Below are 17792 nucleotides of genomic sequence, written 5' to 3'. Positions count from 1 at the left end.
AGTGAGTGAGTTCTCTCAAGATCTGATGGCTTTATAAGGGTTTCCCCCATTTGCTCAGCAGTCATTCTCCATCCTGCTGCCCTGTGAAAACGTGCCCTTCACCATGATTATAAGTTTCCTGAGGCCTCTCCAGCCATGTGGAACTTTGAGTCAATTAAACCTCTTTTCTTTATAAATTAACCAGTCTCTTTTATTTCTTCATAGCAGCATGAAAATGGACTAATACAGACCAAAATGCAGTAAAAATAGAAATTAATGCTAAGAAAATCACTCGAAATAATACAATTAAATGGACATTAAACAACTTGTTCCTGAATGACTTCTGGGTAAATAATAAAATTTAGTCAGAAATCAAGAAATTATTTGAAACTAATAAGAAAAAAATGCCACATACCATAATCTCTGAGATACATCCAAAGCAGTGATAAGAGGGGAGTTTATAGTGCTAAACACCCACATAAAACAGTTAGAAAGATTTGAAATTAACCACCCAACATCGTTTCTAGAGGAACTAGAGAAATAAGAGGAAATGAAATCCAAAGCTAGCAGGAGACAAGAAATAACCAAAATCAGAACTGAAATGAAGGCAATTGAGACCAGAAACCCTACAAAACATAAACCTTCTTTGAAAGAATTAATAAGACAAATAGACTGCTAGCTAGACTAGTAAGTTTAAAAAGAGACAAGATCAAAAAAAAAAAAAAAAGAAACCCACATTCAGAAATGACAAAGGGCACATTACCACTGGCCACACAAAAATACAAACCCCTTAGAGAAATCCTCAATTCAAACAAGCTAGAAACCAAGAAAATTATTCTGAAAACATACACCATCCCAAGATTGAACCAGGAAGAGAATGAATACCTGAAAAGACCAATAACAAATTCTGAAATTGAATCAGTCATAAAAAACCTATGAACCAGGACAAGCTCAGGAACAGACAGGTTCACTGCCAAACTCTACCAGATATATAAGGAAGAGCTGGTACTATTCTAAAAAATTGAGGAGAAAAGATTCCTCCCTAACTCATTCCATGAGGGCAGCATCATCCTGACACAAAAACTTAGCAGAGACACAACAAAAAATAAAACTTCAGGCTAATATCATTTATGAACATAGATGCAAAATTCCTCAACAAAATACTAGCAAACCAAATCCAGCAGTACATCAAAAAGTGAATCCACCATGATCAAGTAGGTTTTATTCCTAGGATGCAAGTTTTGTTCAAAATATACAAATCAATAAGTGTGATTCATCACATAAACAGAACTAAAGACAAAAAACAACATGATTATATCAATAGATACAGAAAAGGCATTAAATAATATTCAACATCCATTCATTTAATAACCCCCTACAAACTAGGCATTGAAGGAATATACTTCAAAATAATAAAAGGTATCTATGAAAAACCCACAGCCAACATCATACTGAATGGGCAAAAGCTGGAAGAATTCTCCTTGAAAACTGGAAGAAGACAAGGATGTCCCCTCTCACCACTCCTATTCAACATAGTGCCGAAAGTCCTAGCCAGAGAAATCGGGCAAGAGAAAGAAATAAAAGACATTCAAATAGAAAGAGAGGAAACCAAACTATCCCTGTTTGTTGATGATGTGATTCTATACCTCAAAAACCTCATAGTGTGTGCTCAAATGCTCTTTGATCGTATACACAATTTCAGCAAAGCTTCAGGATATACAATCAATGTACAAAAATCAGTAGCATTCCTCTACACCAACAACATCCAAGCTGACAGCCAAATTGAGACTGCAATTCCATTCACAATAGCAAAAAAAAGAATAAAATACCTAGGAATACACTTAACCAAAGTGGTGAAATACTTCTACAATAAGAATTAGAAAACACTGCTCAAATAAATCAGAAATGACACAAACAAATGGAAAAATATTCCATGCTCATGGACAGGATGAATCAATATTGTAAAAATGGACATACTGCCCAAAGCAATTTACAGATTTAATACTATTGCTATCAAATTACCAATGGCGTTCTTCACAGAATTAGAAAAAAATTAAAATTCATATGGAACCAAAAAGGATCTCCAATAGCCAAGGCAATTGTAACCAAAAGAACAAAGCTGGAGGCATCACATTTCCCAATTTCAAACTATACTACAAGGCTACATTAACCAAAACAGCATGGTACTGATACAAAAACAGACATATAGACCAATGGAACAGAATAGAGAGACTACGAATAATTCCCTGCACCTACAATCATCTGATCTTTGACAAAATCCACGAAAATGAGCAATGGGGAAAGTATCCCTATTCAATAAGTGGTGCTGGGCTAACCGGCTTGCTGTATGAAGAAGATTGATACCAGACCCCTTCCTTACACCATATACAAAAATTAACTCAAGATGGATTAAACACCTAAGTCTAAAATCAAAAACTATAAAAACATTGAACGATAACCTAGGAAATACTATTCTGGACATAGAGCCCAGCAAAGACTTCAAGACAAAGCCACCAGTAGCAGTTGCAGCAAAAACAAAAATTGACAAATAGGACCTAATTAAACCGAAGAGCTTCTGCATAGCAAAACAAAACAACTATGAACAGAGTAAAGACACAACCTAAAGGATGGGAGAAAATATTTGTAAACTATACAACCAACAAAAGTCTCATATCCAGAGTCTGTAAGTAGCTCAAACAAATTTAGAAGCTTAAAAACAACAACCCCACTAAAGAGTGGGCAAAGGACATGAACAGTTTTCAAAAGAAGACATACGTGTGGACAATAAGCACATGAAAAAAAGCTCAATATCACTAATGATTACAGAAATGCAAATGAAACCACAATGAGATACCATCTCTCACTAGTCAGAATGGCTGTTATTAAAAAGTTACAGAAAAAGAAAACACATGCTGGCAAGGTTGTGGAGAAAAGGGAACACTTATGCATTGCTGTTGGGAATATAAACTAGTTCAACTATTGTGAAGGGCCGTTTGGTGATTTTTCAAGGAACTTAAAATAGGTCTATTATTTGACCCTGCAATCCCATTATTCAGCATATATCCAAAGAAATATAAACCATTCTACCATAAAGAGACACACATGCATATATTCATCAGAGCACTATTCACAATAGCAAAGACATGGCATCAACATACATGCCCATCAATGGTAGACTGAATAAAGAAAATGTGATACGTATATACCATGGAATACTATGCAGCCATAAAAATGAGATCATATCTTTTGCAGTAACATGGATAGAGTGGGAGGCCATTATCCTAAGCAAACTAACACAGGAACAGAAAACCAAATACTGCATTTTCTCATGTATAAGTGGAGGCTAAACATTGAGTATATGGACACAAAGAAGGGAAAAACACACACTGGGGCCTACTTGAGGGTAGAGGTTGGGAAAAGGATGAAGATCAAAAAACTACTTATTGGGTGCTACGCATATTACCTGGGTGATGAAATAACATGTAAATCAAACTCCCATGACATGCAATCTACCTATATAGCAAGCCTCCACATGTGCCCCTGAGCCTAAAATAAGTTTTTAAAAAAGGAATAGAATGTGTGTTTGTGTGCATGCATGCATGGGTACATATTTGTTAGTGAAGCAGCTGGGGATGGGCAATAAGGAGTAAAATAGCTATTAGGTATGTGTCCATAAAAAGAATTAGAACGTTGGTAGAGGGAGGACGTGGGAAGATTTCTTTATCATTCTTGTCCTAGGTTGTTATCACTCTCACCACTGAAAGACAAGGTCCTGATCTGACACAGAAAAATGAAAAGCAGAAACTGAGTTGGAGCGACTGAACCTATACCAACGTCAGAGATTTCAGTGAAAAAGAAAATGGCAGAAAGACCTACAAGTATTGTAAACTGGAAAAGAAAGCTATTTATTCCTGTTGCCGAGTGGCTATAAAAGAAGTATATGAGTCAAGCAGGAAGTAGTAGTCAAGGACTATGAGAGTGAATTTTATTATAACTGACTTTTACTGAATTATAAAATAGCATCTTCCAACTAGTGTTTTAGGGACCACTTATACACTTACCAGGCATACTGCTCTAGATTAGTGCATTCAATTGTCCACTCCTGAAGTCTATCAGTTAAAATTTCCTAAAAATTCACGTTTAGATATCTGAGGCTACATTGCCTCTAGAAATACAAGGAAGACTAAGCCAGATATGGGAAAAAATAAAGAATACACAATTAATCAAATATATTCTCTATTGCCCCCATTTCCTGATTACATGCAAAGTTGTCCATAATTTTTAAACCTATTAAAGGATATTTGGAGGATGCAATCTTAAGCAACTTTGGCTCATCCCTTCAATTACTTGCAAGGAAAGCCTACTGAAAATATGTCTTTGATGTAACTTTCACTTTTACTGAAATATTACTATTTGTACTTAAGAACACTAACTTTTTATAAAAAATATCACATGGAAGCAAGATTGTGGACACACAACACATGGATTGGGGGGAAATATTTGCAAGCCATATATCTGATAAGGGGTTAATATGCAAAATTTATGAGCAACTCAAACAACTCAATAGCAAGATAACAAACAATCCAACTTAAGAAATGAGCAAGAAGCCAGGTGTGGTGGCTCACATCTGTAATCCAGCACTTTGGGAGGCTGAGGCAAGCAGATTGCCTGAGCTCAGGAGTTCGAGAGAAGCCTGGCCAACATGATGAAACCCCATCTCTACTAAAAATACAAAAAATTAGTCCGGTGTGTTGGTGCATGCCTGTAGTCCCAGCTATTTGGGGGCTGAGGCATGAAAATTGCTTGAGCCCTGGGAGGCGGAGGTTGCAGTGAGCCAAGATCGGCAATCCAGCCTGGGAGACAGAGCAAGACTGTCTCTGAAAAAAAAGAAAAAAGAAAAAAAAATGGGCAGGAGAACTGAATAGACATTTCTCAAAAGGAGACATATAAATGGCCAAAAGACATATTTAAAAAATGCTCAATTCACTAATCATTAGAGAAATGCAAATTAAAACCACAATGAAGTATCACTTCACATCTATCAGGATGGCTATTATCAAAAAAGACAAAAGGTAAGTGTTGGTGGGGATGTGGTGAAAAGGGAATCTTTGTACATTGTTGGCAGAAATGTAAATTAGTACAGCTGTTATGATAAACTGTATGGAGTTTCTAAAAAAACAGAATTACCATATGATCTAGCAATCTCATGTCTGGGTATTACTCAAAGATTTGAAATGAGATTGTCAAAGAGCCATCTATACTCCCCTGTTCATTGAAACACCATTCACAATAGCCAATTCATGGAATCAACCAAAGTGTTCATCAACAGGTGAATGGATAAAGAAAATATTATATATATGTTATATATATATATATATATATATATATATATATATATATATATTAAATACAATACTACCCAGCCTTTAGAAGGAAGGAACTTCTGTCATTTGCAGCAACATTGATGGGATTGGAGAACATTACGCTAAGTGGAATAAGCTAGGCACAGAAAGACAAGTGCCATATGTTTTCGCTTGTATGTGAAATCTAAACCAACTGAACTCACAGAAGCCAAGAGTAGAATGATGACTGGGAATGAAAAGATGATGGTCAAAGAGTACAAAATCTCAGTGAAACAGAAATTTTTTTTTAGATTTACTGCACAATATGGTGAATGTAGTTAACAACAGTGTATTGTACATTTCCAAATTGCTAAGAGAGTAAATTTCAAATGTTCTCAACCAAAAAATAAGTATTTGAGATGATGGATATGATAATTAGCTTGATTTAATTATTCCATCCTGTATTAATAAATCATAGCTTCATTTTGTAATCTATAAATGTATAGAATTGTAAATTGTCAATATAGAATAATTTTTTAAAAATCATGTGACTATCCAAGAATAATTTTCAAAATCGAGAAAAATAAAAGAGTACAAACTTCATTGTAAATGAATTTTTATTGCTTTGGCAGCAAGGCAGAGAGGACAATAAGAAAAACATTACAGTAAAAAATATGTCTTTGGGAGGCCAAGGTGAGTGGATCACGAGGTCAAGAGATCAAGACCATCCTGGCCAACATGGTAAAACCCCATCTCTACTAAAAATACAAAAATTAGCTGGGCATGGTGGTGTGCGCCTGTAGTCCCAGCTACTCAGCAGGCTGAGGCAGGAGAATCGCTTGAACCCGGGAGGCAGAGGTTGCAGTGAGCCAAAATCGCTCCACTGCACTCCAGCCTGGTGACAAAGCGAGACTCCATCTCAAAAAAAAAAAAAAAAAAAAAAATATATATATATATATATATATATATATACACACACACACACACACACACACATACACACATACACACACACAAGCATATGCCTCTACACAGATACACATATGATGCATAATTTCGCATTTCGGAATGGTGCTAGAGAGGCAGTTGTATTTACAGTGCAGAGGTCTAAAGGAAGCCGATGGTTAACTACTTCCTATGGGTAGGCTCAAGGAGCAGAAAATAGTTTTATACTGTCCAATGACTTACCTTTATACAGAACATTACTATCTTATTATGAGAATCAGGGGCTAGCACAAATACTGCTTTTCCACATTTGTAACAAAATTAATTTTTTGCCTAATATAATTTTTATCTTTAAAACCCAATTGCATCCCTGCCTAATTGATGACTTAAATGATTCTCTCAATCATGACAAACACTTCAAACACATGAGTGCAAAAATACTTGCTCGGTGCTAGTTATAAAAGTCCAGGAATGCTCCATGTCATAAAAGAGGGCTCAGACATTACTATATATTTTCTATTTTGGACTGATAAGCTATTGTCTTGGTAATGAAAGGGGCTTTTTTATAAATTACCTATTCACATAAAAATCTCATTTGAATGAAATTTTACTGTCTTTTGATAAATAATCAACTTTATACATTAACCAAAATATTTTGTTTTTTGAAAGTAAGTATAAAAAACACAAATATTATATTTTAAATAGTCTATTTTATGTTTATGGAAGTATGTGGCCAAATATCCTTAGAATTTTCAGAGGTAGCATTACTATAGACTGCCCCAGACACCTGTTTTTATTCTATACTACTTAAAATCATACTATAGCAATGAAAAACAACTATTCTGCATGATCATTTCAGAAAATAGTACCATGATTGCTAGCTTTTAGTGAGTAATACTTTTAAGGATAATACCTAATTGCTGACTCCTAAAAATCTGGAGAAATGGTTGAAGTTTTTAATATTTTTAAAATAAACTATCCTGTGTTAATAAAATCTACAAAGCAGCTATCAATTTTATTAATAATTATACAAATATTTGAAGTCATTCATTAAAGAAGAAAGCTGATTTTAGAGACGCGATTAACTAAAGATGGGGTATTTAAGATAGAAAACACCTTTTTAAAATAAAGACCCCCCCAAACCCAACGTATAATCTTTATCAGTTTCATAGCTATCATCATATTTGGTGACCTGAAATGTTTTTATTTCTTGATTCTACCTTCAAACCAGGCAATTCTGTTTTGCAAGTGAGAGAGGATATCATTTTAGAACTCATTTTTAACTTAAGTTATTTAGTGTAAAATGCAGAATGTGAGGCTCAGAGTAGTAAAACTAAATTATTTAAGGTTTTGTTCACTCAGTGTTAATTAACTACAATAATACTGTTGCCTTCTCTGTGTGTAAAATATTACCTATTTCAAAGTTTTAAAATATTTATTACTGTATTTATTCAACCAGAGAACTGTAAATGGTAAATAGGGTGGTGTTCTAATTTACCAATAATCAAACGAGTTTAGAGATGAATTAACTCTCCTAAACTCACACAACAGAGGTGTAATGTTTACTCTGGTCTCTTGATTTTGTGCCAAGCAATTTCTTCACCATGCTAGAAATTCTCAACAAGACCTGGAAGAAGGATGGGCACAGAAAAGGGCTTATCCCCAAAATATTAATATTACGTAGTTTATTTTGCATGTGGCACATTAGACTCCTCATTCAACGCCTCTGAGGATAAGCCACCCCCACTGAGGAGTATGTCACATCCTCCATGGGTACTGGGCCCAAAGATAGACCTTGAACTCCTATTTCAAGTGTAGGTTCTAACCTTATATGCAAAAGGCTGAGTTTAATGTTCGAGGAAGTGAAACATGGTATCCAGGAGTTGGTGACTGAAATGGATTTGGGTTTGGTGAGGGAAGAATAAACAATTTTGCCAAGATTTCTGTGTTCACATAGGCAGCACACATAGAAAATTGGAATGATACAGCGAAGATGAGCATAGCCCCTGCACAAGGATGACACACAAATCCATGAAGCATTCCATAAAATAAAACAAACAAACAATTTTGCCAAGATTTCTAGCAGAGAGATTGAGAAAATGATGGTAACATTGACACAGATTAGATTTTGGGACAAGGAGGTATTTTGTTTCACTTTGTTTTTAGGGGTGTGGCAACATGACAGACCACAGGGACATGGTTCTCTGTTTTTGTTTTTGTTTGTTCCTTTGTTTCAACACATTGTGAATTTGGGACTAAAAATAAGAAAGCAGATGCAAACATGCTAAACGCATGAACATAGCAAGTGTTTAAGTAGACAGTGGGTGGATGAACACAAAAGAAGGTAACAGAAGAGAGAATCTACTATATTAATGGGAGTGGCATTATCATGGCACATCCTTCTCAAATTATTGATCTTATCTTCCACTTAAAATCAGGAGATACTGTGAAAATCAAAACACAAATCCCAGAATTCTTCTTGGGAATAGAGTTCCCAAAACTTCATTTTAGTATCATGCTTTTCAATTCAAATGACTTGGATTATTTATATACAACACTGAAGGACAATTTGTATGCAAATATTGTTGGCACGAGTCCATAATTAAATTGCAAAAGCTTGGAATGATATGGAACTTATCACTGATTACTTTCACAAGTGGCTCTCAGGAACAGAATCTCAATAAATCACTACCATTCTTCTATATTTTTATACATCTGAACAACTAGCACCTTATCAGCATGCTAAGAGTTACATATAGCAATCATGTTCTACATGAGCATGATACAAATCTACCAAGAAGCTGCTACAAATCCATCCCTTACTCTTGTTATCATGTTTACAATTACCTTCCCTTTGCCGGTTTTATGTGATTCATATCTCTACTCAAATATTACTCCTCACCCTATCTCCCACAACTCCATTCTCATCATTCACCATTCTTGTACTCTTTTACATGGCATTTACCACTATCTAAAATTATATATTTACTTTTTTATTGTTATCATCCCCTACAATGCAAATTTTGTAAGAGAGACAAGCCTGACACTTAGTAGTTAGTTATTCCATAGGTATTGCTCAATGACAAATGAAATGGATGAAATACAAAGCATTTTTGGAGAGACTATAAACCTTTCATATACAGACCAGTAACAGCATAACAGTAATAATATCACATTATGTCTCAAAATACTGAATTTTTCTATATTAAATGCTTAATAAGCTGCATGACATTTATATTGAGAGCTCAATCTGGACAACTATAAAGGGCAATTAGCAAGTATTCTAAATTATGCCAACTCTTTATAGTTCAGCTACAATGACTAATTGTTGATATTTTGAGATAATTTTATGTATTGATTAAAGGTGTCTTTATAAACAAAAAGTGTTTACTGAATTTGGCTTCTTGATGTAAAATGTATATTTAGTTTCTCTTATTAAAAATCAAAAATTGTCCATAATCAAAGCACATTTGTTTTGTAAAAAAAGTTTAAGTATATGATGATTTACAACTTTACTGAGTTTTATTTCCTGCTTTAAATGTTATATAATAACTGATTTAGATTTATCATCCAAATAATCATCTTATACAATCATCAAATAGAAAATAAGAATATAAAAATAATCCTTACCATTTTCAGTATATTCACACCAGGTATGAAACTATAGAGAACATAAACTATTATGCAAACATATTATATTACAAGATTGTACCATAACATGATGGCACCAACTTTAATATATAATTTTAGCCCTCAGTTGAGCTATATTTCATTATATTAAGTAAAAATGAAAGTTTTTGACCTAGTGAATCATCATGAGGAAAAATGGATGGCAAATGCAATTAATTTTAATATGTAAATTTTATACTTCAAAGCAGTATTTGCTAAACAAATATTCTCTGTCATTCTTTTGGCTTCAATCAATATAAGACTGCAGGGGCCAGGCATGGTGCTTCACGCCTGTAATCCCAGAACTTTGGAAGGCCAAGGCGGGCAGATCATTTGAGGTCAGGAGTTTGAGACCAGCCTTAGTAACATGGTGAAACCCCGTCTCTACTAAAAATACAGAAAATTAGATGGGTGTGGTGGCGGGTGCCTGTAATCTCAGCTACTTGGGAGGCTGAGACAGGAGACTCACGTGAACCCAGGAGGTGGAGGTTGCAGTGAGCCAAGATTGCACCATTGCACTCCAGCCTGGGTGACAGAGCAAGACTCTGACTCAGAAAAAAAAAAAAAAAAAAGACTGCAGGGCACATTACCCATTATGAGAGTGGAACATCAAGTCTAGGTTTAGATTTATTTTTTAACCATCAACTTATTATGAAATGTTAATTTTTAAAAATATGTAAAAATCTGAAGCACTCTATCTGTAGCTGTCAGGGAATCTATTATTAAAATTAAGCCTGCAGCAAAGGACATTAGTAAAAGGAAAGAGTTTCTAAACAAAATATTTAACACTCGAAGTAGTAAACATATGGACAAGAATGTAGGAATTTCATCGGTCAGTTTTTATTAGATGTATCAAGACAAATAAGTAACTTTTAAACTTTTCTAAAATCTGAAATCACTGTAACATTTCCAGAGGTCTTTTAAAGATCTTTTGAGAAGGACAGGCTACAGTTTCGTGGAGCTATTCATTTACTGTGACAGATTATTTTCCCGTGATGAGGAATGGTTGTAATAGAAGACATAAATTCAATGATAAGTACATGAGTTGTCCAAAAATGGTTTCATCAAAAATACTAAAAGCCAGGAGATTTTTGAACCACAGTCCAGGTTTAGAAGACCTGGTTGCGGGATGCTCTTGGATCTGTTCTATCAATGGAACTGTTCTTTTGCTTCTTCCCAGGTCTCCTTTGTTTCTGTACTAGTGAAACAAAAATCCTGGATGTAGAACTCCTCCATGTATTATCTATATTGGAAAATTCAGAAGGTGATGGACTATAGGCAAAGTGCTTCAAAATAAAGCTTAACTTGATTCAAGCAAGATATATAGCTATATGTCTCTTAAAAGTTTTATACCATTTGGTCACCTATGTGAAGGAAGTCTTTCTTTAAACACAACTCAAATAACCATTTTGGTTTTGACTTTTTGTTTCTTTTCTTTGATAATATGTATTATAATTTTCATTAAAATATTTCAGAATAAACATTTTATTTGTGTTTTCTATGTCTATGTCTGTGTAAGATGCGTAAGTAAACTTTAATCTATACCTTATGGACAATTAGTTAGCAGTGGAATACCTTAACCAAGACTCAACACTCCAAAGGAGATTACTTAGGGACCTCAAACGTTTGCATATCTACATTGGATTGTTATTAATTTGCATTAGGAATCTTGGAAATTAATTTCTGTTGCTAAAATTAATGGTGTTCAGGATATATATTTGGTTAGAAAAATTGTAGTGGATTCATTGTTATTACAGGAACAAAGCATAATAATTTGGCCCAATGGCTTAATACAATAAGGGCAGGGCTTTTGGTCTTCTCTGTCAGTAGTACATAAAGTTCAATCCAGTGGTAGTGGGTGAAGTGGTTGACACTGTAAATAAATTGAGGGTAAAAAACATCTGTAGCAACTTATCAGAGTAATTTTATATCTTTGAGTTCTAAATATACTAACAAAACAAACACACCAACGAAAACTACTAGGAACTTGTATTTTGTATTTTAAAAAATGTTCTAGTAATTCACTATTATTTTTTAGTATATTTTTTAAAAAATTAGTCTTCAAAAGATTAAGAAAAAGATGATATATTGAGACACACTATCCTCGTTCCTTGCTAGCTTTATATTCTTCCATCTACCCTAAATAGAAATTGTTGGGTTTGCTATCATAATGCCACTGAGTTCTCCAAAAGAGTAATCTTTTAATGCATGGAGCTGTCACAGGACTGAAGGCTGATGATATTGCATGAATGTTTGTTTTTTAACCATTTCCTTTCCTTTTGCTTTTCCTTTCCTTGTTTTTTCTGCTTAATAAAAATATTGTTATGTTTGACAAAATTTGACCTGTCAAATGTAATGTAATGATCTTTAAAGCTAAATTACATTTCAGTGTAATACCCTACCTGGTATCCAGGTTGCGGGTGAGTGTACAAACTGCAATACTTACCAAAATAACTTTCCAGTTGCTAAAATGCCAAATAGGCTTAGTTTTGCCATTTCTTTCCCAAGTTCAATCAGCCCTTTTGCCACTGCTCCTATTTTGAAACCCATGTAATTTGTATTTCCTATTGTTTTTTTCAAAGGCTCACAGGTATAGACTCATTACTAAGAAGGTGAATACACAATCTTTGTGAAGGAGCAGAATTATGTATGAAGTTATAAAAGATACTCAAAGAACTTTCTCCAGGGGATTATAACTAAATCTTCACTCCCAGCTGCCTCACTTGTCAATTAGCCAGAGTGTGACCAAAATGGCAGCAGGCAAATGTGAAAAATCCAATACTGACCATAAGCACATAAGACGAAACCACTCACCCTTGTCCTTCATCAGGGTAGAAATCTGCTTCCGCAGTACTTTCAAATACAAAGGACAATAATATGGCAGTAACAACTGGCAGCTTTCCCAGATTTAACTGCTCTCTAATTTTGTATTAACTTCAAGAAAGATGAATTTCTTAATAAGGAATTAGGGCTTTGAGTTGCTGTCTAGAGCAGACTGGCAATTTGACTAATATCCTGAATGTAAACCTTAATGATTACCACTTAGATACTTAAAGTTCTGCAATTGTTCCTACTAGGTTTATTACGAGAGAAATAATCACCTCTACAGATGTTTTTGCACACATAATAAATTGAAAAGCATGAAATCCTTGCTATAAAGTATTTGTTTTGGAACATCTACTTGCCAAACACATGACTATTTTTGAATCAGTGTATTCCCACACACACAAAAAAAGTGTGTGTGTGTGTGTGTGTGTCTGTGTGTGTGTGTGTGGTGGTGGCGGGGTAGCGGGGGGCGTGGTGGGCCTGTGTGTTGCTGCTCTGCAAGTTAAGGTGATTGAAATATGTTCTATTGTTGCTCTACCAGCATCATTTTAGTTTTGCTTTATGAAATATTTCAAATGAAAAGCAGTGTAACTCCATTAAGACTCAAAAGTGATTCATACTATGTGATTGTGGAACTGGGTTTATCTGTCTGACATTATTAGTAAAATAGTTGCCTTATGTCACATAAACATCTGCAACATGACAACACTACCCTGTTAGCAAATTAAAATACCTCTTTAAAGAACCCTCATAAGTCACCTTTTATGTAGTCTTTCTAAAAATAGGTAAAGGCATAATTATGTAAATTCCAAAAGAGAATTGTTTCAATCAACATCATAAGGTGCACAGTAATTTGACTCAAGGATGATTATAAGATTTTAAAATATGTAAAATGGGATACATATCTGCTCATAAAATCAAGTTTTCAATTTATTCTTTATTAGTAAACCTATTAATTTCTTATATTAAGAAGGCTTTTCCCTACAAATAATATAGAATTTCTGATTCAATCTAGACTCATGGACAGCATTTAGTTACTTTTCCAAAAATGAAATCATAAATGAAGAAGATAATAGAAACCCAATTCATAATCCTGTAAGTTAAGAAAGTATACTTTTAATTAATTTTGGCTTTAAAAATTGAATTTAAAACCTTCATAAATGATATTCCATGTTGTCAGCACACTGAATAATTTAAAAATTGTTTGAATAGAAATATGTAAGGTGAGAGAACACGACATTGATAACATACAGATATGCGCAAAGCACTCACAGGAAGAACTGCCCATCAGAAATGTGAGGCGTCAGCAAATAAATGATTCAGGATTTCTTCACCATCAAATGCCACTTTGTAAAATGTGACAGACCAGTAAGTTAGGACGAGCTAAATTAAACTAAAGCCCACACGTATAATCCCTCACAGTTTCCAAATAACTTTCACAGATAGCATCTCATTTCATCTAAAAAACATTAAAAGGTAAGCAAAGCCAGCAAGTATCTTCATCTCTTATTTGAGGAAGCCAATGTAAAAATAGGATTATTGACTTGAGGATTATCACACAACTGGTATGGATAGATGTTAGATTCATTGGTACTTTCACCCAATTCATCCCCACATCCTATGTGTCAGGAAATGGGCATGTTTCCTACATAACTGAGGATTAATGATCCTGGCCCATGACCCACCACTAAATTAATATATTCCGTAGAACTAGGGATGTCAGGATACTAGTCAAGGAATTCAAGTTGGCTGTGGATAAAGAGGATAATTTTAGCTTTGTCTCCTCTTTGTTTAAAGCCGTTAAGCAAGATTTAGGCAGTTATAGCTAGATTAAAAATCTCAATCTTCCATCCTTATACCACTACAAACTCTGTGGGAGATTTGAAACACATGTCTGTATTTTCAGGGATTTTTTTTCCCCCTGAGAATCCTCAATGCACAAAAGAAGCAAAACAACTTGATCCCAAGAAATGAAGGGCATATGAGGGTAATGGATGGATAAAGAACCTAAACTCAAAGTGAAATAATAAAGTACAAATTAATGAATGAATAAAATAATTGCCAGTGGTAAATTTTAACATTGGTGAATCCCCTTCAAAAACTCAAATCTATTAAGAGTCGATTTTAACAAATTGAGCAGTTTCAGAAAACCATATGTAAAAATTATGTTAATCTTTTATGTCTTGCTCACTTCTTAAACAAGATGCCTGCCTTTCGTTCATGTAGGGTTTCACTGTCAAGTAAAGATTAAGCATTCCAAAATCCAAGATAAAACTTTACATTGACACTTAAACCTTTTTTTGACATTTGGCCAGAGCTGAAAATCCAGCCAACCATGATTTTTTGACAGAATGACAGAAATAAGCAAAGCAGTTTCCTCACTCCCTTCATTTATGTAAGCAGCAATATAATAACTAAAACAGCTTTCCCAAAGTATGTTCCACAAGATGTTAACAGCTATTATGTGGGAAAAAAATGTTCCATGGTCAAATAAATTTGACAATCATTGTGAAAACCAAATTTAGAAGTTCTCTTTATTTCAGGGGCCCTTATGACCATAATTATACTTCTGGTCATAAAACCCCTGCGTTTCATGACTACATACTAGGAATTGTTGATCTAAGGAAAGGATCTAGTTATTCTTCTTATTACAAGCACAACCCGAGTCCTGGAACTTGACCAGGGCTAACACACTGAAATAGTAACAAAGGTTCTCTGTATGTTCTGGGCTTTATGTGACACCATTGCTTAGGACAACAGTCACCTAAATTTGGGAAGAATTTTATGCTTGTTAATAGATCAAGGTTGCTTCTTAGTTCCACTGAGAGTAACTGTTTTATAAAAAACAAAATCACAATACCAACATTACACTGAGAAAATGTGATAAAGCCCTAATCATCAAATATCTAAGTCAGAGCTCAAATTTTCCAAATTATAGCAGAATTTTTAAATAGATGATTTGTTTGAATGACCATGCAAGTTCCACACATTGCATGTGATTGATATGTCATGTAAGGCTACTAGTAATCTATAGATATGCTCTTCCTTACTTCTTTTTTGTCTTCCAATATTTGTCATTATTCTGAAACTGGAAAATTTTTCTTGTAGAGTTTCTCACCTTCTGAATTTTAAGGATTATATCTTATGATGCCATTTAACATGTTCCTCTGTCCCTTGAAACTTCTGCAGTCTTGTGGATAAATCTAAAGGATTGACTTGGTTCAGGTTTAATTTTTAATTTCTGTCTACTTGCCAAAAACCTTTTGTACGTCCATCAAGAGTCACGTAATGTCTAGAAGTTTCTCTTTTTGTGACATTAGTAGTAGCCACTGATGACCACTGTCTAGATTGATTATTTTATTAAAGGTTTTCAGGTGACAGTGATATTCTAACTTTATTATTTCATCTTCATTAGCTGGCTTATTTTTATAAAGAGGAACTCAGTCTCATCAACTATGTGGTTAGGGTTTTTACAAGAAAGTCAGGTAAAATGTTGTCTCCATTTATTTAGCAGATTACAGATTACAGAGACGGTTCACCAGTTTCCTCCAAACAAGCTGAGAGTTTTTCTTTCTTTTTAATTCATGTATTTTTTAATTATGATGAGCTTATGGATTACAAAAAATTTTGTTTTTCAATCCATTGTTATTATTTTTCTTGATGATAATTTTGTACCCTTTTTTATGGCCAATAGAAGCCTCTTTCAGTTCACTTTTGAATCTTTCTGTTATGAGCCAGTAGATTTTGATAACTCTACTGCATTCAGGTTATACTTTCATTTTTTAAAAAGAAAAATATTTTTGTATTCCCTTACTTGTTTTTAGACAAAAGGTAGCAATCATGCACCATTTTCTCTACCTTGAATTTTGTTCATCAGGAATCATATATAGAGATATTTTTCATCTCTTTTTACAGCTATATAGTATGTCACTGTGTATGGAATATAATTTCTTTAATGAATTGCTTTTTGATGCACACTTGGGTTGTTTCAAGGCTTTTTCCTTTTCTAAAATATGCTGCTGTAATGCAGCCTTGCCTGCATTGTTTTTAAATTCTATTCATGTTGCTGTGTGTGTGTCTAGTCTGTTGTTTTTAACCATGTCATGGTACTCCATGGTACATATAGAAAAACATAATTTTATAAAAACCAAATAGAGGCAGAATCTACTAGTGATTTTCATTTGTAAAGATACAAACCATTTACTCTTTTATAAATGGATAGTTTTTGCAATTATATAAATTGCTTTTCAATATCTGGTATAGTTTTGCTGTGCCCCCACCCACTCATCTTGAATTGTAATCTGAATTGTAATCCCCATGTGTTGGTGGAGGAACCTTGTGGGAGGTAATTAGATCATGGGGCTTGTTCCCCCTGCCCCCCCATGCTGTTCTCATGATAGTGAGTGAGTTTTTATGAGATCTGATGGTTTTACAAGGGGCTTTCCCCACCTTCTCTCTGCACTTCTCTCTCCTGCCGCCATGTGAAGGACATGTTTGCTCCCACTTCCATCACGATTGTAAATTTCCTGAGGTGTCCCCAGCTATGCAGAACTGTGAGTCAATTAAACCTCTTTTTTTAAAAAAATAAATAAATTACCCAGTCTCGGGCGTTTCTTCGTAGCAGCATGAGAATAGGCTAATATAATGTGTGATAATTCTTTTCTTTTTTTTAAATTAAAAGTTACGTAGATTATTTCTTCTGGGAGAGTTATTGCTTTATTCACAGGCAACAAACACAAAAACAGACAAATCGAATTAGATCAAGCTAAAAAGCTTCCATATAGCAAGGGAAACAATCAACAGAGTGAAGAGACAACCTATAGAATAGGAGAAAATATGTGCAAACTATTCATTTAACATGGGATTAATAATCAAAATATATAAAAAACTCAAGCAACTCGACACTAAAAATAATAATAATCCCAGTAAAAAGTGGGCAAAGAGGTTGGGTGCAGTGGCTCACATCTGTAATCCGAGCACTTTGGGAGGCCAAGGTAGTCAGATCACTTGAGGTTAGGAGTTCGAGACTAG

The 17792-nt window shown here is 34.3% G+C and overlaps 1 protein-coding gene and 1 non-coding gene across 13 annotated transcripts in view; one reads left to right on the top strand and one right to left on the bottom strand.

Annotated features, from left to right (window-relative positions):
- The window catches only part of MAGI2 (membrane associated guanylate kinase, WW and PDZ domain containing 2), a 1476658-nt gene that overhangs the window by 1043974 nt on the left and 414892 nt on the right, over window positions 1-17792 (bottom strand). The gene's annotated exons all lie outside the window — the stretch shown is intronic.
- LOC115838072 lies at window positions 8212-8317 on the top strand. Its single transcript, XR_004033127.1, has one exon. It is a non-coding gene; the product is annotated as a U6 spliceosomal RNA (small nuclear RNA).

This window comes from Nomascus leucogenys, chromosome 13, assembly GCF_006542625.1.
Source record: "Nomascus leucogenys isolate Asia chromosome 13, Asia_NLE_v1, whole genome shotgun sequence".
NCBI lineage: Eukaryota > Metazoa > Chordata > Mammalia > Primates > Hylobatidae > Nomascus > Nomascus leucogenys.
This window is presented reverse-complemented; position numbering and strand designations above follow the sequence as displayed.